Below are 19,507 nucleotides of genomic sequence, written 5' to 3'. Positions count from 1 at the left end.
GAGTCCAGCCTGGCAGAAAACTGAATTCCACAAGAAAAATGAATATTTTTTTTGCTCGTTTAAGCTACCACAAAACCACACCCATAAAACTGTAACTGATCTGAAGCCTCCATAAGACAATTTTAAAATGCAAGTTACTGGAAGCTTAGGCATTTATCATACTGCAAGATGTCATATATGTTTCAGAACCATGGACACAATTAAATTTTCAAAAACACGAGTAACTAAAGACATTCACCTCCAGAAGGCCTTTCCTTCCTGACACTGGGGGAGGGAGGGGGGGGGAGGAGGAGGGGAAGAGAACAACAAAATAAAATACAAAAAAAAAAGAAAAAAAAAACCTCTAACAGTCTCTTCTTTAAAACATTTCCAGAAAAAAAAAAAGCTTGAAAGATTATGCAGGAAAAAAAAAAAAGGAGAAGAAAGAGAAGAAAAAGAAATAATTTTAGTTGAAGAGCAAAAATCTTGAATAATTTCTCAAGAGTCTTTTAGTGGAATCCAATAAACACATTACCAAATTACACTGTATATTTTGCTAGGCTAAGTTATCTTTGCGTGTATTACAGACACAGCATGAAAAAATAAAACAATAAAAAATATTAACCTTCTTCGTTTAACTCAGTGGAGTTATAAAACATCTAATTGGATAAACTACATTTGACATGAACAAATGGTGATGTTTCCATGTTAAGTTGTCTTTTTTGGCATCCTGACAAAGAAAAGCTTAAAGAACCGTGATTTTTGTTTCCTAAGGGCAAGTTCTTTTATTTTTATAAACTCAGAAATCAATACTAAAGTATGAGCATAAACACTTTTAATTTATGAACTGTATACTTTGAGCAAGTTTAATAGTTTAATCTTATGCATGTTGTTATAAGATTGTTTATTTTTGATGTACTCATAGGACCGCTTAATGGAAAGTACTGCATTAACACATAAAGCAGCTGAAGCAGCCATGTATGTAGAAAAAACAAAAGAGGAATAGTTAATATACAGCAAAATAAATACTGTACAGATTTTTTGTAAGCAGAAGAGTACCATTAACTTGAGGGAAGGCATAACCCCAAATAGGGAACCTGCACTGGTATCACCCCTGGGCAGAAGACCAGCAGATGTGAAGATCCTTTCTCTGACTAGCACTTGGATGTTTCATTGCTGGCAAGCACTTGATACTCTTCTTTTTCCCTTAAATAGTAGGGCTCAGGAGTCCTAAGTTTAGATACATGGTTTATGTGCAGTTTTGTACCCAACTCTGAAGATGCGTCTGGTCCAGCACGTCCCCTTTAACACCCTGCTCCAGCGCCTACCTTTGAGCTGCCTCGTAGATCTGCCAGGCTGGGTGAAGCTGGGAGCACGCCGGGAGGGGTTACACGTGTTGATATAAGCTGACCCAGAAAGGGCTTACCAACAACAGCGCTTGTCTATAAAATTATCACTCCTGTTCGTCTTACAGAATAAGGAGTGGACTTTTATGAGACTAACTGCAGGGTGAATCACTGCTGTCCATTATTCACAGCTGAAATGTGATGGGACCTGCTGCTGCTTTTAGGGAAAGAGTGGCTTTTCCCACCATGCCCAAGATCAGATCTGATGAGGATTTTCACAATGCATATTTACCAAGCAAAGCTCCTTCACTCTGTAGCATTGCCATTAGGTGCAGATGGGCTGCTGGTTGCCATGCAGATGATAACATTCCAGGGAATTTCAGTTAATATTAAATGGAAAGTAGCTCAGTTTGCACATCTTTCTAGAAATGGCACAAGAATTATTTTGAGCATCAATATTGATAATAATCTGAATGTGAGGCAAAAAATAAACAGACATGGCAACAAGGAGCACATGTTGCGTGGTGAGTCCAATAGCCGTGAAAAGACTGCAGCATCACAAAAGAGGAAAAGCAGGACATTTAGAAAAAAAGCAAAAATCAAATTCTGCCTACCCAACCTTGCCAAAAATAACACCAGAGCCAACTCTTGGTAGCTACATTCTAATCAAGACCATGCATGGATGACCAGATTGCAGAACGTCGCTATACAGCCACAAATATTATTTGCCAAGTCCACGTACCTACGCAGGCGAGCACCACCAGCGTGAAGAGCGCAGGGCAGAGCGGGCAGACCCAGGGCTTCTGAGCTGTGGGTTGGGTGCTAGGAGTAGCCAGGGGCCGGGAAGGGGTCTCTCAGCACCCACTGGCTATGGAGCGCGGGGCCGAGGCGAGCCCACGCTTGCACTGTTGGGTGTGGGGATTTTTCCGCTGGTGCTTGATCCAATTTGGCCTATGGAAATGTAATGAGGCAAAGCAGCAGGTGAAGAGGCTTGTTTTATAATGCTAACTCAGAACCCACATCACACACAGAAGAGAAAAGTGATGTTCACTCACCCAGCTGCTTCAGGCGAGGATGAAGTGCTCGTGTTGGATCAAACAGCTTGCATGACTCTCACCTTTCTCAAAAGAGTCTAACTTCTCCAACTGATTATGCAGTCAATAGTTAATGGAAAATCATATAATCTGAAAAATGATTTCTATGCCAGCCAAACCAACCTCCCTGATAACCTGCTGTGTTCTCTGAGTGCTGGCTTTCTTACTCCTATTTATCAGGAGAAAATTAAATTTTCAGGAAAGCACATGCACTGTATTTTTCTTTGCTCATTTTATGCTAGCAGTAGCCTGACTTCTGTTAGGCATTCCCTTAAAATAGAGTCAATCAACGCATTACAAAAGACTATCATTCAAACCAAGGCATGGCATTAAAGACTAGGTGGGTGTGGTGTCCTACACATCCTCGGTAGGATGGCCTCACGTAGGCAGGCTGCTCATTTATTTAATTCAACAGGCATGTGCGTGTACACCTGAAAACAAAAAAACCTCGACTATGTTCTAAAAAGGCTTAAAGCAAACAGAACTCACAGCAGATAGAATTAGGAAGCATGATCTATGGCCGTTCAGGAGTTTGAACCAAGGGAAGATGTTTCTTCCTTAGCCCCCCACTGATTGCACTCGGCATTCATCCCAGTGGAGCCCATGTTACGTCCTGAACTTGTCAGTGAAGAGATATGACATGTTCAAAACTAGTGAGTAATTGAAGGAGCTGGGACAAATTCTGATCCCTGAGAGCTGGTGGCAAGCCCTCGCCTTCCCCCTGGGCCCAGCCTGCGGCCTGGCAGCCCGCTGACCCGCTGCGCTGCGGGGAGCGCCCTCGCTCCGTGCGCACACAGAAGGGACGGACGTCAGAAGCCAGCCTGGAGCGTACAAACAGTTCGTACATCACTTAGCAGAGGGAAGGAAAACAGTCTGTGAGTAATGGAAGTCCTCGAGGAAGGGAAAACAGAGAAGGGCGCTGGCAGAGAAAAAGTGAAGCACCGATGAGAGCGTTTGTGCTGGCCACGGCCTCGGCTCCCTGTAGGTCTGTCCCGCTGTGGGAGGCGAGAGGAGAAACGGCCGCGTGCTCAGCTCGCTGCCTTCTGACTCAATGCCCAAGAAACCCACATCAGCTTTAATTTTGTTTGCTTGCTATTTCAGCTAGGGGCATTCGTTTTGCTTCGCTGACATCAATGCAGCTTGGTGTCTGTGGATGCGTCTTTGAAGATCTGGACCCAGACCGTTGTTTCTAAAATGATTCTCACAGATAAACCTCTTCTAATAGCAGTGAAGTGATTATATGATTATTACAACAACACAGTCGTTGCCACAGAAATAAACTGCAGGTCATAACCACAAAACTAAACAGCCCACTGCAAAGGAAGCTGTGACAGGCGCTGCTTTGAAGAACTGCTTTTTTGGCTACGGGCAGCGAACCAGTTCCTCCAGACCCACTGAGCTACAGGGCATCATACAGCAGCCCCGGTTTGCATTTCTACAGACACGTGCATATCTCAAATCACTTTAGAAACAGAGAGGGTCTCATACTTGAGACATACTTGGCTTGAGGTCAAATGGTAGTTTTGTCATATCAGGAACCCAAGGGGGACTTTCTGAAGAGCTCTTGCTCTTTACAGCCTCTTCCACTGATGCTGAAATATAAGCCCAGGAGCCCACAGTTGCTGAGAAATCTCTTCTGTAGTAACAATATGCCTGCATGAGCACGACTAAGATACCTTATAGCAAACCTCATCCTTTCAGAAGATTCCCTTAGGCAGGAGGATTTTTTCAATGACCATAGCCCTGGAGCCTGTAGCCATGTGGCACCATAGAAAGCTATACAATGGCCAAAGTCTTAAGTGATCTAGGGACCTATTTTAAATGGAGAAAACAGAAATAAAATGAAAAAAAAAAAAAAAGAAAAGAAAAAAAAAGAAAGAAAAATCAGTGTGACTTAGTTCTTCTTGCATGGCAGAACAAATCAAAAACCCCAAAACACATGGCCAAAACAAAGAAACAAACAAACAACACTTACAATCAATTAAATGCAGAGAAAAGCCATCTCCCAATCTCGCTCAGCAGGCCCAACGCACTGTCAGCACTGAGCCGGGCTCCTTACCAGAGATGCTGCAGCACGGAGCGTCAGGGAGCACAAGCTGGAGCTTTCTGCTCTGGCTGCTCGGGGCAGAGACCTCTTTGGCACCCGGTTGAAAGACACAGCTGCTGTGCAATTTAGAAACGAGCTGCAGAGAGGCCCTCACACCCATGCATGCAGTTTTGCATCTGGTAAAGCCCGAGCATCTGGTGAGAAGCAGCGGGTGCAGTAGGTTTGCACGGTGAGAAAGAGGGCCTCTTCCCAGAGGGCCCCTTCCAAAGGGCAGACGGACACGTCCCCCGAGCTGACTGCCTCAGGCAAACAGCAAGCCACACTGGTGGCCACTCAGCATCCAAAAGCTCACATCCAGGGGACGCAGCAGAAAGTGCCCGCTGCTTCTTCCCACCCTCCAGCTGCTCTGCGGGGACAGCCCGAGCCCTGCCGTGCGGCCCTCGGGTGACACGTGTCACCAGCACTCAGCTAGGGCTTTAAAAGTTAAATAAACAGAGCAGGAGACTGGGGCTGATTAACTGAAGTACAGGGAACACGAGAAGCTGGTTTGCTAGGGAGAAAAGCTCTTGTGCTGGGATCTCCAGTAATTAGCAGCAACAAGACCTACAGAAATTTATGAGGGAGAGAGAAATATCAAACCCTTCCTGTTTAAATCTTCTCTTTTCATGTGTTTTGCTTGGAAGGCCAGACTGGGCCTTAAATACAGAATAGATTCCCGCCCTGTGGAAGTCATGCTCTCATTCCAAATCAGATGGCCGTGGATCAATGCTAGCCTCTCCCCACAGACGTGGGGTTAGCTAAGGACTGTGACAGCTCAGTGCTCCCCGCCGCACACCTGAAAGGCAGGCAGGCTGCTGCCGGCAGAGCCTCCAGGTCCTGCTTGCAGTGCTAAGCTTCCAGGCAAAAAACCCAAGATTTCTTTCCTGTTTACTGAACAGCACGACTCAGTCGTTATTTAGCAATTTCAGCGCAGCGCTGGCTCACGTTGCCCGGTTATGGGTCCGCAAAGGAGCTGCTGAGCACTGTGCTGAGCCCGCCGGGTTTCGCTCCGCGCCGGGCACCAGGAGCAGCGCCGACGTTCCCTCCTTCACCTAACAAGATCCCCAGGCAGAGCTGAAGCCGTGACCCAGATTTTGATGGCTCTCCAAGCTGTGTTTATGTCTCTTCAGCATGGCTGTGATTACTCTTTTAAATTGCAGATAAACTACAAATTAAAGAGAACCCTGGGCATTTTTTTTTTTTTTTTTTTGGTTTAAGTGCCTTCAACTCTGCTTCACTGACCTGCTTTTGTCTTTGCTGGCTTTGTTGGATGTTTCAGAAACAAATTTCAACCAAAATTAAGACTTGCTCAAATTGATGGCAAGCCCTGTCACATACTTGCAGAAGTGATGCCAGCAGACCCGCATTAATTTCATCTGGAAGGAGTGTGCACGCCTCATCCTGACTGAGCACACAGAAGAAAAGCCCCAAAGCCTGACCGCCCTCCACTGCAGAATTGATATTTCTCCCTGTGCAGATGCTTGCCCCCGACACTGTTGTGGGGAGCAGGCAAGGGCTCTCTGGAGCCTGCTGAAGCCTTCTTCACATTAAAAGAGCAAATAAATGGGTAACCATTAAAGTGTTGTTTTTTTGTTTTTGGTTTTCTTAAATAGCTCTCCCAGCACCTCGCTCCATGCATTTCAGCACAGCTCTGAACTGCTATTTATTTACACTTACTGGAAAAGAGACAGAATTGTAATGCTTTAATTTTTTAAATAAATATTTTGTATTTTACACCTCACGTTGCAGACTTCTTTCGTGGCCTCACCCAGAGGCTGCAGTGCAGGTTGAAGGTATTTGCAAGAATACATTTTTGTAACAACACATTTTCCAGACCAATTTTAGAAATACCTGTTGGCACTGGCAATCTGCAGACCCCCCTCTCATCTGGCCACCAACTGCCATCACCACATGTTCCAGAACAGCCCGGTGGGGGCCTGGCAGCCTCAGCAGGTCCCTCAGGTGTGGTGTGAAGCCACCTCCTTGTGGGCATGGGGAGCTATCCCCGAGCGGGGTGCACCTCTCGAACTCACAGCCAGACAGAAGAAGAGCAGCAAAGCTTTGTCCAGGGGGGGATGTGAGTTTTTCAGCTCTTCACTGAGAAGTTTGGGAACTGGTGCTGGTAACGAGGTGGGTATTACATTTCTCTTGTTTTGCAGAGGCTTGTGAAAGCCGGGCACTTCTTGGTGCAGCGGTGCCGGCAGCGCTGGTTTCAGCATGCTCACGATGCTGCCTCTTGTTAAAGCCAGTGCTGCCCTGCTTGTGCAGCCTGAACACGGCCACGCTGCTTTCAGCTGGGCTCTGGTCACTGCTCTGCAGAATAAAATGCCTGCTCCTCTCAGCCACTTGCATCAGCAGCTACTTCTGTCCATCTCCAAAATACATCTGTAAAACGACACGGTTGATTAAATGATAAAATCTAGCTTTTTTCCCAGTCACCCTGGTGGCACTATCAGACTGTTGTGATGGATGTGACCACGGTGCCCTTTAAGTCCCCCTCCACTGCAGCTCATCCCCACCAGTGCGTGTAGCCCCAGCGCTGCTCCCCACCCCGCCCAGCTCCAGGCTGCTCCTCTCCTCCAGATGGCACAGACCAGGGCTGTGATGCCGAGCAGATGATCTTTAAAATGTATCTCGTTCGATTTGCATCCTCAAAGGTCTGTGAGAAATGTAAATCTGTGTTTTGGAGAAAAATGAAAAGGTCACTTCTGAAGCAGCTCCTGTCTAAGCACATGTGACAAAAGGCAGGGAAATGGAGGGCCGGGTTCCCCATTGAGGTGTGGAAACGCATTTTCCCAAACTTTGGCAAGAAGGTCTGGCAGCACAAACCAGCACGAGCCGGCAGAGCCGCAGCGGTATGGTGAGCACAGACCCCAAAAGGCCCCACTGTTTTGGCTGTGACCCCGAGTGCTGTTGCCTCCTTGGCCAGGGAGGGAGAGGAGCGAAGGAGCTGCCAGCTGAAATGCCTGGGGATGATGGAGCGTTTAATTAAAACCGCAGCACGTGCACATCAGCTCACGCCGTGGGCTCTGAAGGGGACAACGGGGGTAACTCGGCCTTCAGATCAGAGATGCCCAAGAGAAGTGATACTAGCAAGCCAACTACCAACCGGCAACACTTGCAGATGCCCTAGAGGCGATACAGGATCCTGTACGTTCTTCTAAGTTAGTTTCACAGAAATCCCCTCGGTGATGCCAATACAGCAGACCGAGTAGCACTAGATCATCCTTCATGGGCGCATAAATACGCGTTTCGTTCGCTGTCACATTTAGTGTCGGCAATGATTTCACGTACAGATGTAGATCAGCTCCCTTTTAATCACATCCTGCCACCTTCTTCTAGCCATTCAAATTTATAGCAACATTAATAGCTCAAAAATAATAGTGTTTACTGAATACGAGATTTCAGTAAATTAGGAGGAAGCAACAGTTCCTAACAAAGAGTCAAAAAATCAGCAAAGCTTGAATGAATGTAAGCTTTTTCACCCTGATTAACACATCCTTGACTATTGGCAGAAAGTTTCCAATGCAGCTGTAAAAAAACAATTCCATGGATTATGTCATATCGATTCAAAGCAAAACTCAAATCCAGAAAGAAAGCAGAAAAGCATTCCCTATGTTCTTACAGAAAATATCACTGCTTCAATTAGGTGCTACAGAAAATATCATTGCTTCAATTAGGTGCTACAGATGCTTGGAGTAAACATATTTTCCACTGGTTTTCTTAGAACCATACCCACTTAAATCTCCAATATTCTTCTGCATGTTCATTTTTCATCCCAGCTTAATACCACGCCTCTGGGTGTTAGTGGTTAAGTGGATACCGCCAAGCAATTCAAGCCAAGAAAAGCTGGGATAAGAAGGGAAAATATGGTCTTTACATAGTAAATAAACTTTTCAGCCTTAATGTTATGGCTGCTGTCAGCATAACTCGGAGGGGAAAAAAAAAATAATCCAATGCTAGTTCATTTCTTGGACTATGCAAATGTCCAGTTCTTCAGTTTTCAATCTGCTCTCAAGCCAATGGAAATAACGCACATAGAACTGGGCATCCAGGCCTCCAATAAATCTCATCTCTGTGTGAATCACTGAGATTCAGACTGAAAACAAAACCAGATAAGACATTTCAATATTTCAGTAAATACTTTTTTTTTTTTTCCCAGTAAAAACTTGAGTTCTAGGGAATCTAAATGTACTGCTGAAGTAGCAAGCATGTAGCAGTAACGTAGGGATCAATACCTCCAGCATCTCTACTGGCATCTCATGGCTGAGCCATGCTCCCCACGAGCACTGTCAGCAGTTGCTGCCATGTCTGCCATTATCTGTCAAAAGCACGGGCAGTGGGAAAGGAGGGGAAGAAATCAGTGGGTTTGTAGATGCTACAAATGCAGCTTGCTTTAGAGCTGAAAAATGCTGGCATATGGTACGCAACATCTGGGAGAACGTTAACAGCCAGATATAAAATTGGTTCTCTTTATTTCTCTTTATTGGGAAATATTTGGTTACAGTGTGCTGTAATAAGATCTATTTCCTAGGCTTGTCTCATAAATTTAAACCTCAGAGCAACATTTATAAACATTACAACCTATCAGTTGTTACTACAGTGCAGGGCTGAATGCAGATCAGTCACTATGCATAAATATGTCATGCACAAGTGTGTCTGCAACACTTTCCCAAAGAAACCTCTAAGAATTTTTTTAAGGAGGCTAGCTGAGAAAGAAGAGATTACATGAGCATACCCCATGCAAACAAATGGTTTGACCTTGTAGCAGTAAACATAGGAACAGCTCCATTAATCACTTTAAAAATAATAATTATAAAGGTTCCCTGTATGGGGAAAGGAACCGAATCTTTGTGTTGCTGTTTGGCAGCATGAGGCACGTCGGGGAACATGAGCCGTGGCCAGCACCACGTAGCTCTGCACCCCTGCAGCTGCAGGCAGGAGGTGCCAGCGGGGCCGTGCAGGATGAGACCCCGTCGGGTCTCGCCCAGGCTACCCCAGGTGGCTGCTCAGAAGCTGTCAGTGCTCAGCTGGGGAGCAGGGCTGAGGGCAGCACCGGGCTCATTCCTACAAAGCCATGCTCGCAGCAGTGCAGCACGCTTCCCGCCCACACCTTGCCCTTTCCTGTAGTTAACACTGGTTTTGGAGTAGGTGGGGAAATCCAGGCTTCCCTTCGTGACGGCTCTGACAACTGCCACAGCTGTCCCCAGCCCCACAGGGATGCTGTGCCATGCACATTTTGCTTTCCAGCAGCTAGGCAGGAAAAGCACAGATCCTCTCTGTTTAGGACAGCGGGACGGGTCTGCTCATGTATTGCAGGAGAAAACAGCAATCACGAAAGAAAAGCTGCTCAGCCTCGCAGTGGGATCCTTCCATGCAGCTTTCCAGAGCCTAAGAAAAATGAGCAACCCCACACAACTCACTATGCCAACAGCTAGGGTAGCAAGGATGAGCTACCAAGAGTACTGCTGTACCCCTGACAAGCCTGGCAAATATTCCCATCAGAGGCATGGGAGTACGGGACCTGGAGAGGTCCTTTTGGAGGCCGGATCCCTCCTTAACACCTCCCTTCTCCTCTGCCATTAATCCAGGCGAGGAGCTGAGGGCTGGAAAGCACAGCCTGCCTCACCCCATCTCTGCTGGCAGCCTGGAGCTGGGTGCCAGGGGCTGGGTGCATGCAGGAAGGCCAGAATCGGGGCTGACATTTATTGCAAAGCACGTGGAAATCAAGTCACTGCTCTGTATGTCTAATTTCATGCGCCTGAGTTTGAAAGGGTTAATTCACCATGTTATTATTTCCTTATTTGACTGCTGATTCACCAGTTCACTAAACGGGATATTAAAAAAATAATAATAATAATAATGCCAAAAGCAAGGGCAATGATTCATCTTGCACAAGAGGCCAACGCGTTCGCTGGGGTGCGGACTCTGCCCGTGGAGCCCAGCTCCGTTACCAGCGCCTCGTGGATGACGGGTGTGGGATGTCTCGAGGCCGGGCGCTGGCAGCCCCGCAGCCTCCAGCACCCAGCTGTCCCCACCCACCTCATGCCGCGGTGTCCTGAGGGTGGCTTCACAGAGAGCAGCACGGACGGGACGCTCTCCCAGGAACTGGTGGCACCTTGGATCAGGGGCATCTTTCAATGAGCCCTTGTGCGAAGACGTCACAAATTCGTCAGCCAAGCACAAATTCCATGGAAGGGGATGTCTTCTACAAGTGCTCTATGAAGTAATACTGGAAAAAGGAGGAAAGAGCCACTCTCGGTCCCACCCTTATTTTGGTTCATAATGAGAAGTATATTTTTGCCTGCGCGTTACTGGCCGTGGCTTGAGGCCTCGTTCCTGTCGCCTCGTAACAGAGCGGCTCCCTCTGCAGCTCGCTCTCCTGCTCCCTGCCAGCGCGGGGACTTGGCTGCTGAGTCCCAGCAGCAGCTCCGAGCGATGCCAGCAGCCAGCACTGGCGGTGCCACCTGCAGCCCCCCAGCCCTGCGTGGGGGCCCCCCCGGGGTGCTCCCGCTCCAGAGGGTGCCGTGATCCACAAGAGGCTGAGCGAGATTTTACCTCCCAGCCCCAGGACAGGACACGTCTTTCTGCTGAGGTCTGGTGTTCTCCAGAAGCTTTCTATAACCTTCGGCCAGCTAAACAGTTGCACGTGAGGAGAACAGAGAAAAGAGCCCAAATTTACTTTTGCTAACATTAGCAGGGTCTGCAAGAAATGCAGAGGCTGATGGGATAAAAGAAGAGTTATTTTAACAGCAAAAACGTGTTTTCTTTGGCCTACATGCAGCCGAGAGCTTTCCAGGTGCTCAGGCTTAAACGAGCCTATAGATCTAGAAAGGCATCAATTATTTAACAGGCACAAAAGGAGGCCCGAGGAAATGATTCCTCCTTCCTCCTATTCAGCGTGTAAGCATGGCCTTCCCTGCCTGCTGCACCTCAGTAGGATTTTTCATCTGCTCTGAAAGACTTATTTTCCCCTTCGCTTCCTTCCTGCTGAAGCCCTCGGTGTCGCACAAAGCCTTGTTGGTGCTCCCTCCGCAGGAGCGCAGCGCTGGGCGAGCCCCCTCGGGAACCGGCTGCTCTCGCCTCCAGGACGGGGACAGATGCTCGGGGACAGATGTACCGAGCACCTCGCCATGCTGCAGCACCCGTCCGCAACGGCAGGCTCGTCTCTGTCCCTGCTACGGCACCCAGACCCCAGGCTCCACCACGCTGCCAGCCCTGGGGCCACCGCCTGGGCACCCCCCGGCGCCGCTGCATCCCCCGATTAGAAACACGAGCAATTCATCTCCTGCCTAAACATACAGCAAATGCTTCCTCTTAGGGCAGATGAACTGCTTGGAGGGATTGCCCTGGGAAATTAAGAGCTGTAACTATTTCCAGAAGCCGACACAGGCTGCTCCCGGGGCAGCTGACTCAGTGCAGTCATTCTGTAAGCGGTTTTTCTCAGCTGCGGACACCAGGGTCCCCAAAAGCACCTTTCACCGCACAGCATCTGGGGTTTCCTGCTGGTGGGGATGAATGCAGCCGGGAAGGAGCGGGGGAGCTAATGCTTACAGCAGAGCAAGAAGCCAAAAAGCAATCCCTGCATCACCACAAAGAAACACGATTAACAGCCTTACCCCGGGTGGCAGATGAAGTTAACGAGCCCATGCCTGGCATGCCAGGTGGCTGTGCCAAAGGTCCCTCGCCGATGAGGAAGCCAGTAATGGACCTGGTAGAGGGGGCTTTCTGCAAACACGAGCTTTCTGCACCTGGAAGAAACAGGGGCAGGTGGACGATGTCCTTCATGTCCAGACAGCGTGTGCCTTGCTTGCCCTCGTGCCCCGTGGTGTCTCTGCCAGAGCTGGGGACGGCGCTTGCTCGTATGGCTCGCAGTGAGCATGGCTCTGGGATGAGCTTCATGCTTCTCAGCTTAACACACCTGAGAGTTTCCAGAGCTCAGGCTTGCTTGTAGCCCAGGCAGAGGTCAGGTAAGGCTGCGGAGCAGCCTGAAGCCAGCAGGAAATCCTCACATCACTTTCTGCAGAGGGCAGAGCCGTCGTTTGACACTGGGAAAGGAACAGAAAGTGCGTGGCCAGCTGCATGCACGTCTGCCAGCTGTGCGTTTGACAATTAATGCAGGCTGGGAAGGGGTGCTGCCCAATTGCCATGGCCTCTGAAGGAGGCTGGTCTCACCACCTCTCTCAGCCTCTTCACCTCCCAAGCTTCTCCCTGTCCTTTGCTTTTTCCCCAACCCCCAAGCGAATCCTAGCCCTAACCTGGTATTTCTGCTTCCACACGCCACGTGTTTCACTCTGCCAAGCATGTCCCTGCCCTGTCTGCTGTCTCTCTGCAGCATGGAGCTGCTCCACCTTCACGTGATACCTCCCATAACAGAGCCCATCCCAGCCGAGCTTCGTGCTCTCCCCCCACAAACAGCAAAACTAAGTCGGTGTGGGCATCTGCCCGGCTTTTGCCATCACCACCGGCAGCCTCATAGTGTGCATTTTCCAGCTATCACATTTAATGCTGGCTGCTTTTTTTCACAGCTGATTGTACAAGTTGGCATTACTTCAACCCAGTTAATTAACAAAGAAAAAAGGAAAAGGCAATTTATCACAAATGATCCAGATGAGTCTTTTCTTATGCTCACTTTTTAAGGTCATGTTGAGCAATATTTTCTCCACACTTAACTAGGGTGGAAACAATGTAGATTTGAGAAGGATCCCTTACATCAGGCTAAGACTTACTGCAAAAGGCAGGCTTTGTGAAAGAAAGGAGCTAAAGTAGGGCAAAATGAAACAGGCAAAAGGGACATATGTTCCTCATCTACCACATAATTTTATAAGATGTTCTGAGTAAAATGAGCTTTAAGAGCTGGCTGCGACTACTCTTCCTAAGGAAGTTTCAAAAGAAACCAGTAGGGCTTCAGCTTTGTGTTAATCCTCTGTACAGAAACTTCTTTTATTTGCCATAACGATGGGTATTTGAACTCAGCACTTGGTACCTATTCAAGCCTCCAAGTGGGGCTGGAGTGGGGCGATGCTTGGAGCCTTCTGTGTGCCCACTGGACCAAGTCTGCTTTATCTGTTATGACCCAGGTGTGTGATTCCTGCTAAGGCAAAATAATCCAACTTTATCCTGTTATACAGCTCCGCTGAGCCACGGGGAACATCCTCCACAGTCAGTTTGGAATACCTCAGCACTGCATGCCGAGAGAATCCTCGCAACACCCCCAGCCAGCAGAAACACAGCCAAGAAGAAGGAAAGGAAAGCGATGACGTGTCAGCTTGCACTCCCAGCATTGGACAGAAAAGCTCAGTCTTTACCTACCACCCAGCAGCAGACCTGTGACATGGAGAACGAGGTGGGACGCCTTCCAAGCAAGTCAGCAAAGTTGCGTATCCCACACTTCCAGCATGAGGTTTTCCACCTGCCTCTCACGTCCCACGTGCCCCTTTCTCCTGACCACGCAGCACCACGATGATGCTTCCAGCCTCGGGGCTGCAGCCAGCAGAGACCGTTTTCGTGGGGTGCACGGAGGTGCTGGTTAAATACAGCTTGTTGCTGTTGTACTCTGCAAGGTGGAAACACACTGCACAGGGCGAAGCTGGAGCTGTTGCTGTGGTCCTCAGCCAATGCACTGACCTGCTATATCCTTCAAAGGCACTTACTCTTCATTTAAAACAGCAGTACTTTCTTTAAGGCAGAGCTGATGACAGAGGAACAATCTGCCCCAGCCATTTCTATCACAGTCCTCACAGAATATTTTGGCTCAACCTTTGAATGTCTCTAGGGTCCCCGTGCATCTATTTGATCAAGCTGGCCTTACCAGACCTTAAGGTGGGCCACGGGTGACAGTTCAGGAATCACTCTTTTGTCCCATTCGAAGCTCCATCTGGCTTTGTTCTAAACCGGAACACAAAAGGTCATGTTATCACAACATTTCTTGAAGCATGAGAGTTCAGAGTATTCCTGGCTCAAATATTTCTCCTGGGGAATCACTGACAGGAACCCACTCAGATGGGCCCTTGTGAAACCAAGCTCGGCGGCCTCCTGCCTCTCACTGCATGTGTGACAAGCCCCTAAGCCCAGTACCTACCCCGCAGCAGGCTGTAATCACACGATAACGCTGAGCTACTGCGGTTTAGCCAGAGCACTGGCACCAGGCCACTGTTGTAACAGCAGACAAGTATCAGCATTTCATCGACATTTCCCAGAGGAAACGCCTCGTTCTGATTTCCTTGATGGAGAATTGAATTTCCTTTCTCCTCCAAGTCAAGATTTTTTCTTTTTAAAGAAATACTATTTTTTGCTGAAATCACATCTTTGTCTGAGGAAATAGTGAGGGTGAACTCCCAACAAGCTCTACTTAGGCAACTTTTCTGTGCAGCTTCTGCCACCAAGAAATACCAACCTTCCCAGCCTGATAAACTGTACCGTGTTGCCTTACTGCTCAGGCTTGACTAAAGTCAAGCTTTAACTGAGAAAAAGCAGGGAAATGTTATACAAGCACATGGGTACTTTGCTGTAACCAAGGAAGGTTCATGACCACATCTGGGACATGAAACATACACATTTTCAGAATTTGTGCTAGAATTTGTTAGCAAAAGATACTGACTTCTGTATATTCGGATCAGCCACGTGATACTGGGTGCTTTCAGGCTACAAAACAGAGAGTTCAGTGTCAGCTATTACCCTGAAATGAAAGCAAAAGTGCTATAAAAGATCTCATTTCTCTAGGTTAAGTGGTGACTTAAGCAGAAACACCTACCACATTTGCAAGCAGATCTTTCAGAAGGATGGAAAGCAAAGGGAAGGATGGAAGAAATAAGCATGGTGCTTATTCAGGTAGTACAGATGGCCCTTTTAATATACTATCATCTTTGTAAGAAAGACCTGGTTAAGAGGCTGCTTAAACAACAGCAGTTTAGGAAACTTGTGAGCTGGAAACAAACCTCAGCATTTGAGAATTATGTAGACGGCTTCCAGAGATCAAGGATGGATGCTGAGTCCTGGATATTTTGGCCACAAAAGGGTTCTCCCCAGTAACTTCTCAGGAAAGCCAGGACCTGTGGACACCTATCAATCTATTTTGTTCCACTACCAGCCCTGCCCCACCAAGTGCGTGGACAGTCACCCAGAACACAATGTGTATTTTCAAAGAAAGGTGATTTCAGACAAAGTTAAATGAAACAACGTAATAAGTACCTCCTTTGGAGCATGCTGCAGCAACACCACGAAGACTGGAAGTTCAGCTTTACATCAGGAGCAAGATCTTTGAAGTCTCAAAGGGTAGCATGGCAGAAAGCACGAGCTGCTGGCTATATACGGTGAGAGCCGCACTGGGGCAGCCAGGGCAGCGCACTGAGCCCGCTCCGCCACACGCTCCGGCACTCTGCCTCTACCTTCCCTGAGAAGTGGAGGTACAGAATGCTGCTTTTGCAATATGTTTTTTATTAAAAAGTCTTCCACAGCATGTACAGCTTATCATCTTCTTTCGTGGCCTAAAAAACATTTCAAATGACGGTTTCCTCAAAAAATCAAACAAAAATTTGTATCGAGCTAGAGCTGGAAAATGATGACAGAGTTCAGTGGGATTAAGCAATTTCTCCCAGCATTTTTGTGGGCTTAACTAAACCCAGAGATTACAAGGAGAAAGGAAAGAACCACCCCCAGATTTTCCACTTAAAAAAATATATATACGAAGAAACATTCTGAAAGTAGTACAGAAGGTAAACAGACTAGTTAAACATGACGTACCTTAGCCCTGACCTCCCGGTCAGCAACTTTCTGTTACTCCCATTCAAATCAGTTCCTGATATGGCTTTCTTCTCACCCAGCAGCTCCAGCTGTTTCTGCAAGTTTCTACTTTCAGAGCTTGTGAAAGAAAGCACACAGAAAGCAAAGTACAGCTATGGGCTGGCTCCATGGCCACCATGAGACCGACCGAAACAGCAAAACATCTCCAGTGCTGTGCTCACAGCAGCTCTTTATTGCTGAGCATGGCACAGCGCGGTCCCTGGGGAGCTCACCGCCCCTCACCAGGCTCAGAGATCTGCCCGTCAGTCACCCTGCCAGGGGAAAGAGGGGGCAGCAAGTGTCACCCGTAAGCAGGCTGCTTCTCCAACGCACTTCGGGGAAGCTGCAGTCAGTGAGTCAGCCGTAGTCAGGGGAGAAAAATGCAGGCATAGGTCTGAAGATGTCAGACGGACCGATTGCAGCAGCTCCCTAACGGGAACCTCAGATTACAGCACCTCACCTGCTGCTCCAGGAGCTCTGTACAGGCCCGCAGACAGCGGAGGCGGTTATTTTGAATGCACAACGTGTACGACCACTAAGAGAATAAACCTGAATGATGCTGGATGATTTTGTTAGGTTAGGAGAAAAACGTTGTTGTCTGACACAGAAAACCATGTAAAATAAGACATGAAGTCTGCCAGGATGGATTTAGCTGTATTTACGGAGTGCCCGTCAGTGATGTAGGTACTGTCCAAAAGAGTTAAACAATACATTTGATCACTAGAGGGAGGACCAGAGATCAGCTAAAGTTCACAAGGCAGCTTGTGCATTTTCACACAGAGGACTAGGGCTATGGTTTTAACGGTACGTATGTCTTGTATGCACATAGGGATTTATAAATGATTTTTACAATATAAATTACTATTGTGTGCACATGTGCATAAAAATGATGTGCTAAGTTCAGGCCTTGAAATTCACATGAGTGCTTTAGTTCTGACATAGAAGGGAAGGGCTGGCACTGCACATACCTCCCTATCCCATGTCCCACCACCACCATTGCCATCACCTAGTTTGTTGCCAGAGGTTAGCAGGAGAGACGTTAGGGCCACTGTTCAGCTTTTCAGCCACTCTTCCTTGGGTGCACAAGGTGGTCGACTTACACATTGCAGGCAGGAGATGCCACCAGCTGAGATAAATCTCACTATAAATGATACACAACACCTGATTCAACAGGTTCATTCAGCAAGTCTCGCTGGAAGCATGTCTGTGAAACAGTGTCTGGCTATAACAGCTTGCGAGGACCCGAACATCGGTAAACTTCCAATGACTCAGATAGTAAGTTAATAAATTCTAGGATATTAAACCAGAAATAGACTTTTAAAGAGGGAAGTAAGTAGCAAAGTTTCTTACACAGACAAGAAAAGAAGTCTACAAAAATTTTCTAACCAAGACTGGGAAGTCAGATCTACCTTCCCTCTTAAGCAGCAGGGAAAGAGGAAATAAATGTCCTTTTAAACAGAAACAAGGGATTGGAGTTATTAGTTGCTTGTGGCGTGATCACCAAAGAGTTAAGTACCAAAGGCCAGCAGATTTTCCAGGGTGTTTTGCATTCTGCAATGCTCAGACTGAGAGCGGTTGAGCACGCAAACACATCCCATAAACACCCCTTCCTTGCTGCAGAAGGCTGGCTTTCACCCCAACGAAAAGCCTCCCAGCTGCCAGCACCAGTCTGGGGACTGCTGAGCGCTGCCCCAGCAAGCTGGGCTGCAGCCAGGCCGCGCTGCTGGGGACAGGGCAGGTAACCTGCCACAGCAGCTATTTTTCCCCTTCTGCTTTTTTTCTGACGACAAATAAGCGTAAAGCAGACTGCAAGGCACATCCAGGCGTGTTGGAGGTCGGGCAGCAGGACACGGTGACACCGCAGAGCTGCCCCGTGGCACTGAGTCACCGCCTCGGCCTTGCACTCACCGCCTCGGCCAGGAGGCAAGGCCGGACGGGGCAGGGGAGGTTTCGGGGAGCAAACAGCCAGCTCTGCTGCGGGGCTGGGGGCAGCACGGCGGGGCACAAACAGCTCTGGGGAGAGGCAAGTGTCCTCAGCCCTCCGTGGCACTGCTCCGACAGGCCGCAGGGCCGGCTCCACAGCAGTAGGTAGGCGCTTCGAGTTCCCCAGGGAGCCCACACATCTGGTTCGTTAGTCTCTATTAGCAGCGAGCGAGCCCCGCTAGCTGCTCAAGGACACCGACGGCTCCTCAGCACCGCATGCTGAACTGATTTAGAGGGTGAGAGAAACGGAGTTTGGCAAGTCCGTGTGTTGGGGTTTTGGCAACGTGACAGGACTTCTTGATGAGATGGACTCGTTTAATGCCCTTTCTCCTTTCCCTTGCCGTTCTCCTCAGCTCAGGCATCTGTAAGCACTTTTCTTTGGATCGTTTGGAAGTGACATTTGGAATAAGTTAGGTTTTAAATAGAGCGCAACCTCTGCTGATAATAGAGACAAGCTGGTTGGTCACCTGGGCCTGAGCGGCCAGGTCACGTTAGTCCCGCGTGCAGAAACACTCAGCTGACAAATTCTAATAGGCAACACAAACATCTGGGATTCACCAGCTTGGAAATTAATTTACCCACCACTGGCAATCATTACTTCATCCTCTGCTAACACTGTCATACCAAGTAACCGCGGAGAATAAATTGCACTGCTGAAATACCTTGTGCAAAATGGCTAACTGGAAGAGCACAAAGAAATATTCTGTATATTTTGCTTGCGGTAAAATGTTTATCATTTTGATTTTGCTTGGCTCTTATTTCTGCTATATATAATCCAAGTGACACAGTATATTATAATAATAATAAGCAATTAAACACAGAGAAAAGCCATTTCCATCTGTTTTGAGTGTCTGTTCAGTCTTTGAAACTGCAAATGGACTTTGAGTGGTGACTGTTAAAAAACACAGAAGAAAACAGAGATCGGTCCTTGCCCAAACTGTGACCAGCACCAAGCCGTCGTGCCCTGATCCCTGTTTGAAGGGGAACTAATGAGCATTCCCAGCAGAGCCCCCAAGGAGCAGCCTGTGCAGCGGGGAGCAGAGCCAGCCTGTGGCAGAGGACCCGGCGCTCTCCCTCCTCATCCTTGGCAAAGCAGCACACAGAGGCGTCACATCAGAGGTCCACAACAGCCAGCAAAGTTGGGCTAGTCTACAGCCATTGAGGAGATGGAAAGTCACATTTAATCTTTAATTAAAAAAGAAAAAACAATACAAAACGCAACTTCAGTTTTCATTGGT

General features: G+C 48.0%; 1 long non-coding RNA gene across 1 annotated transcript; it reads right to left on the bottom strand.

Moving 5' to 3' along the window:
• Positions 1 to 285: 285 nt before the first annotated feature.
• Positions 286 to 16,607, bottom strand: LOC310904197. The gene is made up of 8 exons (XR_014588115.1): positions 16,248 to 16,607; positions 15,696 to 15,991; positions 13,492 to 14,393; positions 12,125 to 12,256; positions 10,548 to 11,140; positions 4,395 to 6,890; positions 2,381 to 4,231; positions 286 to 2,276 (listed from the first exon to the last, which is right to left on the bottom strand). It is a non-coding gene; the product is annotated as an uncharacterized lncRNA (long non-coding RNA).
• Between the last annotated feature and the right edge of the window lie 2,900 nt (positions 16,608 to 19,507).

Source organism: Anser anser, assembly GCF_964211835.1.
Source record: "Anser anser genome assembly, chromosome: 9".
Lineage (NCBI taxonomy): Eukaryota > Metazoa > Chordata > Aves > Anseriformes > Anatidae > Anser > Anser anser.
Note: the sequence above shows the minus strand (reverse complement) of the source record. Positions and strands in the feature narration are given on the sequence as shown.